Below are 11,223 nucleotides of genomic sequence, written 5' to 3' on the forward strand. Positions count from 1 at the left end.
GATATAGATGATTGAAAATTCAGCCTGTACCATCATCCATGAGGTTATACTAAGAGAAAGGATTTGGGTAACACATACTGGACATTCAAGAATCACAATGCAAGCTGTGACCTTCATTCCTCTGGCCAATAAAGTCACACCACTGTTAAGAGCATTAGAATGGTCCCATTGTAAATGATATGGTGAACATTTCCTCAGCCAGCTGGATAAAATTTTTTAAGTATATTTTGAATTTTTCTTTAAGATTTTTACTCTTCACTGAGCATTTATCATTACAGTATATTTTTAAAAGGTAGCCACTGAGAGCCTGCCCTAGGCCAGCATGTCCAAGTATACTTTGTGAAGCAGCAGATGCTTCCATATTAATATATTCTAAAGAAAAAAAGAGTTTCATAGTTAAATGTTTGGAACACTAGGTTAAATAGGTTTCCCTCTTTTTTTTTTTTTTTTTTACTTTTTATTATAAAATATACAGAAAACTTGAAGAATAATACAAAAGAACACCCACATATTCACCACTGAGATTCAACAGTTGCTAACATTTTGCCATCTTTGCTTTCATCCATATTTTTTGTTGTTGATTTTGAATAACTTGAAAATTAGTTGCAGACATCATGATATCATTACACCTCACCTCTGAATACTTGAACGTGCATCTCCTAAGACATTCTTGCATAACCACAAAAGCATTATCAAAAAATTAACAATAATTCCCTAATATCAACTAATATCCAGCCCAGATTCAAAAATTCCCTCTTGTCCTCAATATACTTGAATAGATTTTTTTTATAACTATATATATATTTTAAAATTTTATTTATTTTTATTTATTTTATTTTTGGCTGCATTGGGTCTTCGTTGCTGCACACAGGCTTTCTCTAGTTGCGGCGAGTGGGGGCTACTCTTTGTAGCGGTGCACGGGCTTCTCATTGCGGTGGCTTCTCTTGTTGCAGACTGCAGGCTCTAGGTGCGTGGGCTTCAGTAGTTGTGGCACGTGGGCTCAGTAGTTGTGGATCACGGGCTCTAGAGCACAGGCTCAGTAGTTGTGGCACACGGGCTTAGTTGCTCCGTGGCATGTAGGATCTTGCCAGACCAGGGCTCGAACCTGTGTCCCCTGCATTGGCAGGTGGATTCTTAACCACTGCACCACCAGGGAAGTCCTAGATTCTTTTCTTTTGAACCAAAATCTAATTACATTTGATGTTATGTCTCTTTCATCTCTTTTATTCTAAAACATCTTCACCGACCTTAAAAGATACTGTGTTTCTGAGGAGACCAAGCCAGTTGCTTTGCAAGATATCCCACATCTGAATTTTTCTGAGTATGTCCTCATAATATCTTCCAACTTATTCTTCTCTTCTCAACCAGGTGTCTTTACAGCAGTACGTCTCCGAGTCTTCAGCATGTTAATGTGTAAAACGACTCCCTTAGTGGACACCTTTTCTAAGCCTCTGCCCTCTTCATAATATCCCTTTCTCTGGGAATTGTCCCCACCTCCAACACACACACACACACACTCTCTCTCTCTCTCTCTCTCTCATGCCTCTAGCAGTCATATATGGACTTTGTAACCCCATCTTCAGGGCCAGTCCAGTAGAACCATCTCCATGAAGACTCAGGCAGATATGACAACTGGTTACAGAAATTTGGACAGATTTAAGGAGGGGAAGACTAGGAAAATTAGGATAAAATATTCAGTGCATTAAGGGTGAGTTTGACAGTGATACAGTTATTGTAGCTATAGATATTGGTAATGCCCACACCTTAAGGGAACAGGTAAGAGAAATGTGTTGAGTTAGAGCCCTAGAGAAGACACAGCCAAGACAACACAAACAAAAGTAAAGCTAGGCTGGACAACAGTAGAGCAAGTACAGGTCTGGCTTAGATGTTGATCTGATGGAAAGTTATTTCCTGTTGGGATCAGCCAACTAAAGGACAGTTTGGTTTTGCACAGAGCATTATTTGTGCAGACCCAGCAAAAAAAAAAAAATAGTCTAGGCTAGAAAACAGGAGAAAGTAAAAGGAAGCAAGGAAGGCACTCAGCTTGGCACACTGCACGTGGCAGAGAAAGAAAGAGATCAACATAAGAAGCAAGTTAATCTGTCAGAAGCTCAGCCAAGCGTTCCCAGAAGGAACACGGCACAGCAGAGGGGACGGAAGCACTGAAGGTATGTTCCATATGCAAAGCCTGGGACTTTCCAGACATGAGGAATGGCAGTGTCTTGAAAAGCATGTGGCAGGAGTATCCTTGCTCCCTACAACCTGAAGAAACCAGATTCAGAAACATTGACAGCAGAGTCAGAAATGTGCACAAGTGAGGGACTTCCCCAGCTGTCCAGTGACTAAGACTCTGCACTTCCACTGCAGGGGGTACAGGTTCAATCCCTGGTCAGGGAACTAAGATCCCACATGCCATGTGGTGTGGCCAAAAAGAAGAGAAAAGAAAATAGAAATGTGCACAGGTGATACCCCAGGTGGAGTGACGGTGAGGAATACTGGGGTATCAATCCTGTAAGCAAGTGGCTTGAACCCAATCCATTCCCTAACAAGAGGGGGTGAAAGCCACTGTGTTCAAGACTTAAAATGCTGCTCACAAGTGATGTGGAGACCTTGAAACTATACAGACTCCATTCATGCCAGGAACCCCAGGCCCCTACCCTGTGGGTCTCATGTGAAGGGATTTCAGTTAGACTAACACTCTTGGACTCTCTCCCCTGTTGGGGTTAGAGGGGTCCAATTAAAAACAAAACAAACAACAAACAAACAAACAGACCTTTTCCATATCTGTGCTCTAAACCAGTATCTTGGGAGAAATCGAGGTTCAGAGATTAAACACTCTTGCAAGGTAAAGCCCAAAGGTAACAAAATCGAAAGAATTAAAGTTCAAATTTCAAAATTTCCTGCCCTTGTTTGAAAAAAAATAAAGACCTCCTCGACTGGCAATTCTGTGTAGTCTCTGCTGGGGGTGTTCTTGAGGCCCCGTGAGCTGTGGGTCCTTCAGCAGAGGCAGCTGCAGCCTCCCTCGCCCTGGAATAAGTCAGTTCTTTAGGACCTCTTTGGTTCTATTCGTTCAAATCCCATTTGAACAAATGAAGAGTCCCACTCTTTTAAAGAGTTTGAAGTGTTAATAGGAAGCAGAATATTATTGCAGCATGGCCCTAAACCTACCTATCAAAGTTAGGAAACAAACCACTCACTCCCCACCCGGAGAACAATAGCCAAACAAAACGGTATTCCCAGAACCAAGTATTGCACTTGGTGTCATCAAAGATTCTAGTATAGACTTAGGATCTGAAAGAAGGAAAGAGCTTGGTCTCAGCTTCCAAGGTTGGCTGTCAGTTGGTCAATGCAGGTGGTCCAACCGTGAAGGTAAACTCAATTGGGAAAAATCTTTTCATAAGGGATTAATTTGGCATCATGTTTAAAAATCTGGGGTGGGGGAAGATCCATCTGTGCATTTATCTGAGACAGAGACAACTGAATCATTCCTGCCTTCTTGCAAGTTTACAAATTTACAAAAGTGGAGGCCTCAGTCTTTCTCTTACCAATTCAAAATCTCTTTTCCACTCTGAGCCCTCCTACTGGATCGAGCAGGGCCTCTATCACGTCATGGAGCTCTCTTGGAGCATATGTTTTCAGTCCTGTGCCTCAGTGGCTGTTTTCAGTGACTTTGGCTAAGCAATCTGCCTCTAGGTATACTCTCTCCAGAGCCATCTTGACTCTGCATGGTGCAGAGTGACTGAGCATGTGACATCCTACAGGAATCCAAGGCATCCCTCTATGCTTCCCTCTCTGGACCAGAATGCAAAATGGAATTTGGAGCGGCCCAAGCAGCGCACCTTACTCATGCCTGTCATGGACAATTCCCTGTTAGAAACTCATTGGTGCTCTGCAGCAGGCGCAGGGCCAGCTGCCTTGTAGATTACATGCAGCTGAGGGTAAATCCAGGTCACAACTGGGTGGGGTTGGGAGGTGGGGCAGGATCTCATTCAGAAAAAGAATACAAAATAATAAATTAAAAATTAGGTATGAAAGTGAATATTTATTTAGAATGGGCAAATAATCACAAAAAATATAAAATTAAAAAATGAACATAATAGCAAACATTTGTTAATCAATTCAGACACACCGCTATAATACTTTTTTCCTACAATTTTTGTCTTCCTACGCTTGAGCCATTGTTTCACGGTTTTTTTGTGTTTTTTAAAATACATTTATTTATTTATTATTTATTTTTGGCTGTGTTGGGTCTTCGTTGCACAGGGGCTTTCCCTAGTTGCGGCCAGTGGGGCCTACCCTTCGTTGCAGTGCGTGGGCTTCTCACTGCGGTGGCTTCTCTTGTTGCAGAGCACAGGCTCTAGGCGCACAGGCTTCAGTAGTTGTGGCTCGCGGGCTCCAGAGCGCAGGCTCAGTAGTTGTGGCTCGTGGGCTCCAGAGCGCAGGCTCAGTAGTTGTGGCTCACGGGCCCAGTTGCTCCGCGGCATGCGGGATCTTCCCGGACCAGGGGTCAAACCCGTGTCCCCTGCATTGGCAGGCGGATTCTCAACCACTGTGCCACCAGAGAAGTCCTGCTTCACGTTTTATGATAATATTTTCTATTAAAAAAAAAAGATAACTCAATCTTTCTTACAGCATAATCTTTAAAAAAATTTTTTTAGTTGAAGTATACTTGATTTACAATATTATATAAGTTTCAGGTGTACAACATAGTGATTCAAAATTTTTATAGATTATATTCCATTTAAAGTTATTACAAAATATTGGCTGTATTCCCTGTGCTGTACAATATATTCTTGTAGCTTATTTATTTTATACATAGTAGTTTGTGCTTTTTAATCCCCTACCCCTAACTTGGCTCTCTCCCCTTCCATCTCCCCACTAGTAACCACTAGTTTTTTCTCTACATTTGTGAGTCTGTTTCTGTTTTGTTATATTCATTCGTTTTATTTTTTTAGATTCCACATATAAGTGATAACAGTATTTGTCTTCCTCTGTTTTATTTCACTAATACTCTCTAGGTCCATCCATGTTGTTGCAAATGGCAGAATTTCATTCTTTTTTATGGCTGAGTAATATTCCATTGCATATATGTATCACATCTTCTTTATCCATTCATCTGTCAATGGACACTTAGGTTGCTTCCATATTTTGCCTATTGTAAATAACACTGCTATGAACATTGGGATGCATGTATCTTTTCAAATTAGTGTTTTCGTTTCCTTCAGACATATACCCAGGAGTAGAATTGCTAGATCATATGGTAATTCTATTTTTAGCTTCCTTAGGAACCGCCATACTGTTCTCCGTAGTGGCTGCACCAATTTACATTCCCACCAACAGTGCAAGAGGGTTCCCTTTTCTCCACACCCTCTCCAACATTTGCTATTTGTAGACTTTTTGATGATAACCATTCTGACAGGTATGAGGTGATATCTCATTGTGGGTTTGATTTGCATTAAACATTTTTAATTGACAAGAAGGATAAAACAGCATGTAGTCCTAGTACCGGTTTGTGTGCTCATAGGAATCCTGATAAATTCTGTTTCATATGATTCCCATCAAGAAAGGTGTATGGTGGATTTATAGTTTAAATGCTGTATTATTGAGCATATCCCATGTGTACTATGTCCACGAGAACAGAATCTTACGCTTACAATTTTACAAAAAATCTGATGACAGAATTTTCCATAGAGCAGTTTCTGGCTCTACCATTTCAAACTCTGTTTTCCCTCCAGCACTCCCATACTTTCTGAGCCAGACATCACAGCACATACTCACATGTTAATAGAACCCTAGCCCTCACCTCCATGTCTGCAAATGAGGAGAGTCATTACAGTGGACAGTGGGAGTATCTTTGGAAGCCATTTCTACACTAGGACAGCCAGCAAAAACATAACTATACACAGAATTGGATGCAAATCATATAAATGATCCTATTAAACCCGTGTATTTCCAACTCAACTACCTCTTAGCCAAATTCCTAAAATGCCTGAGTGACAGAAGGAAAAGAGACAAAGGCCTTAATCCATTTAAATCATCTCACTTCTGTACATTTTACAGAAATATATGACCACTATTCTTTTCCCTCTTCTCTTTCCTTCCTGAACAATTCAGTCCTAAAGCCAGCAGGTGGGACAGAGTAGAGACCCATGCTGGCTGGCTGGGGGAGTGGGGTGACGCACAGTGGCTCAGAGTGGGGTGAAAGCACGAGTGGGGTAGATGTCAACATGGTGGTGGAGTGAGTCTAGCTTGTGCTGAGCGAGAAGGGAGTGGAGTGGCAACTCTACAGGGGCGCAGAGTCCAGTCTCTGTGATGTTCCTGCCAAAAATGCATGACCTGAATCTAATCATGAGGAAATGTCAGACGAACCTCAATTGAGAGATATTCCACAAAATAAATGTCAGTGTCATGAATGTTAAGGAGAGACTGAGGAACTGCCCCAGCCAAGGACGCTAAAGAGATATGACAACTAAAGCCAACTTGATTCTGAACTAGATGTGAGGATTAGAGAGTGGAAATATGTCAGTGTTAACTTCCTGATTTTGAGGGTTGTATTGTGGTTCTGTAGAAGAATACCCTTTTTTTGTTGGAGGAAACACACACTAAAGCATTAGGGGCTGATGGGGCATCAGATGGACAACATATTCTCAAATGGCTGTTTGGGGGATAGAGTTCCCTGTATTACTTTTCTGTAATTTTGTATGTTTCCAAATTACATTAAGAGGATATAAAGGACGCCCATGTGAACACATTACTAGGGTCCCTTAGGACCTTGGAAAGGGCCCACAAATGCGAGGGGACCTGAGGCATAACTTCACTACCTCTAACTGCAGCAAATATTATTCTACCCAGTATTGTCTGAAAGGCCAATGTAGCAAAAGACATTTTTCCTATAATATAGTCCTTGCCTTAGTTATGCCTGATTTCTGAGGTCTTTGTGGCCTCCCTACCTCTGCTGAGTCCCAGTGTGGTAGAATAAATATGTTCTGAACATGGTTCAAGGTCAAGGAGCAGCAGTCTGCACCCTAAGGCCCACATCACCTAAGACTCTCTGGGCTGTGCCTTTGCTGGGCCCATGTAGCTCTGTGCATATTTGCTAAGCCTGGCTTGGTACTAATGGCCCATGTTTTGCTTGAGGCTCAGGGCAGACTACCCTGGTGTTCACTGATTACACTCCTTTCTCCACCCCCCACTTATGGCCAGCTTGTGTTTCATTTGCTTCATGCCCAAGACTTGGAGTTCCACCTGGAAGACAGAAATCAGGAGTGAGCAAGAAGCCTTCTAATTTTTTCTTAAAATCTGCAACCTTCACTCCTTTTTTGGTATGCTCAGCTCAGCCCCTTCCTTCTCGTTTCTACAGATCTGTGTGCCTGCGGAGTACAGTCTCACCTGTCTTCTCAAGAGGACAGCTCCAAGGCAGAAAGCAGCAGTTTAATTCAGGAGACTGTTAGCAAGTCCATTTGCTTGCACATTTAACCCACTCCAATCTAGATTTTTATTATAAATACAGCTTACACTTTGATCACTTTCTGTATCTCAGTTGGTTCCAAACTCAGGCAGGAAAGAAAGGTGCTATTTATTGGGTCCTCTCAAAGTCCAACACAAATAAAATCACCTTCCAGAGTGATGACAGCAGATAAAAGAAGCAGAGTCATTTGAAATACATTTTAGGAAATAGAACTGACAGAACTCAGTGCTGGATTAGATACAGGTGGTTTTAGGGGTGTCCCTAAAACCACCTCATGTTCAGGGATTCACTAAAAGGACTCATGGGACTCATGATATAGTTCTTCTCACGCTAAGATTATTACAATTACGATGATGTTGTAAGGATGCACTGCTGGATCAAAGGAAAAAGAACACAGGTGGAATATGGAAGGATCCATGTGCAGGCTTCCTTATACATGCTCCCTCTCATGAGGGGTCACACACAGCTAGCTCCCCCTTCCTTCAGCAATGAAAATGCAGAAACATGTATGCAATGTTTCTGCCCAGGGAAGCCCATTAGAGACTCAGCACCCAAGGTTCTTATTGGGGGCTGGTCACATAGGCACCTCTGCCCAGCATATACCAAAGTTCCAACCTCCCAGAAGGAAAGCAGGTTGTGGTTAGCATAAACCATACTGTTTGTACAGTTTAGGCACAGTGAGTCACCCTTATTGCTCAGGGAAATTTTTATATCAGTGTAGGAAACGTTTACCAACCGAGTTCCCAGATGCCAGCTAAGGGCCAACCTTGCCAGCAGAGCTTTTTAAGGACAGTAGTCTCGGGTCAGATGTGTTAACTGTTCTGCATAGGGAGAGTGAAGAAAAGGGAGATCTCAAATATGGCATTTAGGTTTCTACCTTAAGCATGTGAATAGACAGTGTTGTCACTTATGGAGGTGGAGAAGACAAAGGAAGAACAGGTTTATGGGAGAAATTTAGCATTTCAATTTTGAACATATAAAATTGGAGACACCTGTGTATGAGACATCAGGTTAAACTATGCGGTTGCAATTGTAAACAACCTTAAAATTTCAGTGGCTTAACACCACAAAAGTTTATTTCTCACATTAGTTACATGTCTTTTATGGCTTGACAGAGGTTGGTGAGTTGGGGGTGCTGATGGAGGCTCCACCATCTAGAAAGTCAACTGTGACAGAGAAAGACACAACTGATGAGGTCTCATATCTGTCCTTCTATGCTTCAGTCTGGGAGTGACAGCCTCAACTGACTATAGGTGGGGCTGAGAAATGTGGGCTAGTAGATGGGATGTTTGATGAACACCACTGTTTCTGTTGTAATATCCAGGTGGGAATATTATGTAGGCATCCACACAAATGAATGTTGTTCAGACTTTCATTTTGGAGTTGTAAGCAGATAGGTGGTATATAAAGCCACCATCACTTTCTCATGATCATAATCCCAATGGCCGAATACAGGCAATGTTATCACCCTTTTCTGGTTTGAAGGAGTAGGAAATCCAGATTAACTGATACTCTTCAAGACTCCCTGTGGTGAAACTAGCAACATACAAAGGTTTTCACTAGCTCACAAGACAGACTTTGGCTTAGGACTGAAGGCAGTTTTTGAACCTCTCTGAAGGAAACGTTTGGTCTCAGAAAAGCTCGCCTAGAAAAAGCTTGCTGCTAAGAGCAGAGCAGGGGGCTCACAGAGGTGGGAAGGGACGTCTGAAACTATTTATAGACAAAGATATTGAGGGGCAACATCATAGAGGGAAAGCTGTTTTTGGTGACTGGGAACAGAACTCCTGCCAGGGCTACCACTAGGTGTCACTAGTAGGAAAGGGAAGCTTCAAAGAACTAATGGAAGGAACTGACACAAAAATTGGTTCCAAGGAGAGAAGTAGAAACTGCCCCCAAATGTCCTCAGGTAGAACTTTGTGGAAGTGTTGCTCACACTGGCTGGAACTGTTCTACTGCCAAGAAAAGAAAGAAGGGGGTGGGGGGGAGGGAAGGGGAGAGGGAGGGAGAGAGGGAGAAAGGAAGGAAGGAAGGAAAGGAGGGAGGGAGGAAAGGAAAGAAAAGGAAAATGACAGTAGGAATCATGAATTTTATTCTGAACTGTAATGACTTTCAAATGGACTTCATGGGTTCCCGCTGTTAACTCACATGCCTGTGCCAGCTAGGCTAGGCACATACCTTTGTGTATGTGAGTCTCAGAAGTGGAGAGAGATAAGTTTATTCTGCCTCCCACTACAGCTTTCTAAGCATTTCATATTTTCATGTGGCCAACCACATTAATACTTTAGGTAGAGATAAAAGAAAGTTTTGCATTTCTCTCTCATTCTTCTTGTGTACCTAAGAGTGCTTATCTACTGAGGTCTCCAACTGATTCAAAATCATATTTAAAGGTCAGTGGATCTAAGATGTGTCTTATTTTAATGCCCGAATTATGCCAAAGAAAAAAAGAGTACTTTTCATTAAAAATGGCAAACTTATTTAGTCCTTCAATGACACAAGCCGAGGATTGCTAACACGTTCCATGTGCCAATAAAATAATTTGGGACAGCTAACAGATACTGTAAATTATAATAAATCCAAACATATTTTATTATCACTTTGGTAAAGTGATTCAACAAAACTAGATGGTTAATTTGTACTTGGCTCATTGAAACAAATGGTCAAAAAAGGAAATTATCCCATAAAATATTACTGTCACCCTGAAACTATACTGAAAGGAAGAGAAATAGCACTGGAGACAAATCCATTATTCTGAGCTTCTCAATCTTTTACATGTTTTGGCTCATAGAAAAAAATGGCATTTATATGGCATACTGGGGTAAATGAATAAGGCTCTGGGGCTTCAGCTGCCCCTGGCCCGTTGGGCCTCTCAAGGACCTGAGATCAGTATGTCAGCATATTAAATATAGATTGTGGGTTCCAACCTTAAGGTCACACTGGAATCACTTGGGAGGTTAGAAAAAATATGTCGATTCCCCCTCCTCCCATGACCCGTGGAGATTTATTTCATTGGTTTGGGCATCACGAGTCCCAGGTGACTAAAGTGTGACCAAAGTTAAAAACCACTGCATTAGGAGATAGCCAAGGAAACTTAAAAAACCTACGAGACTCATCTAGCTTCCAACTTTGAACACAAGTATGAGGTGTGTGGGTTTTGTTTTGTTTTGTTTTTGTTTTTTTCTCAGGGAAGTATAAACAGAAAAAAAGTTGCAAAGTTCAAAAAATGAACGTGAAACCCATCTCTCCCAAGTAACCACTCTTAATTTTTTTAAAAGCTTATGTATATATCTACATATTTGTACCTAGAGAAATAATTTTTATTTATACCAAAGAAAGCACATTCCAATGTGCTCTTGAGTATGTGGCTACAAAGTAATTCACATGTCTACACTGTATTTTATTTAACCACTTCCCTGTTGATGCCCATTTGAGCTACTGTCACTCTTTCCTTGCAATAAACATCTTTATACAGAGATTATATGCATCGTGACGAACTTTGGTAAATATTTTTATAGAGCTAAATTCCTATAAGACCCCTGAGTGAGTTTAAAATCTGGATAAACGTGGTGAGCTCAACAAACATTTAAAAATAAACTGATGGCACCTACGTTTGTCAAACACGATTAAGACTGTCAGTTCGGAGGTCCCGGCGGACCGCGGGTGGTCGGCGGTCGCTGTCAGGTGGGGTCGTCAGCCAGCTGAGCCCGATGCCGTCCCGGGGGCGGGGTCAGGCGCACTCGGGTCACGTGGGCAGCTTC

At 41.8% G+C, this 11,223-nt stretch overlaps 1 protein-coding gene across 2 annotated transcripts in view; it reads right to left on the reverse strand.

The window, feature by feature from the left end:
- Positions 1 to 11,185, reverse strand: part of SKIC3 (SKI3 subunit of superkiller complex) — a 162,110-nt gene extending 150,925 nt beyond the window's left edge. For both annotated transcript variants that reach the window (XM_082375059.1, XM_082375060.1), the window contains exon 1: positions 11,074 to 11,185. The gene's annotated coding sequence lies outside the window, so the exon portion shown is untranslated. The remainder of the gene's footprint in view (positions 1 to 11,073) is intronic.
- Positions 11,186 to 11,223: the final 38 nt, after the last annotated feature.

Source organism: Balaenoptera borealis (assembly GCF_965194805.1).
Source record: "Balaenoptera borealis genome assembly, chromosome: 2".
Taxonomy (NCBI): domain Eukaryota; kingdom Metazoa; phylum Chordata; class Mammalia; order Artiodactyla; family Balaenopteridae; genus Balaenoptera; species Balaenoptera borealis.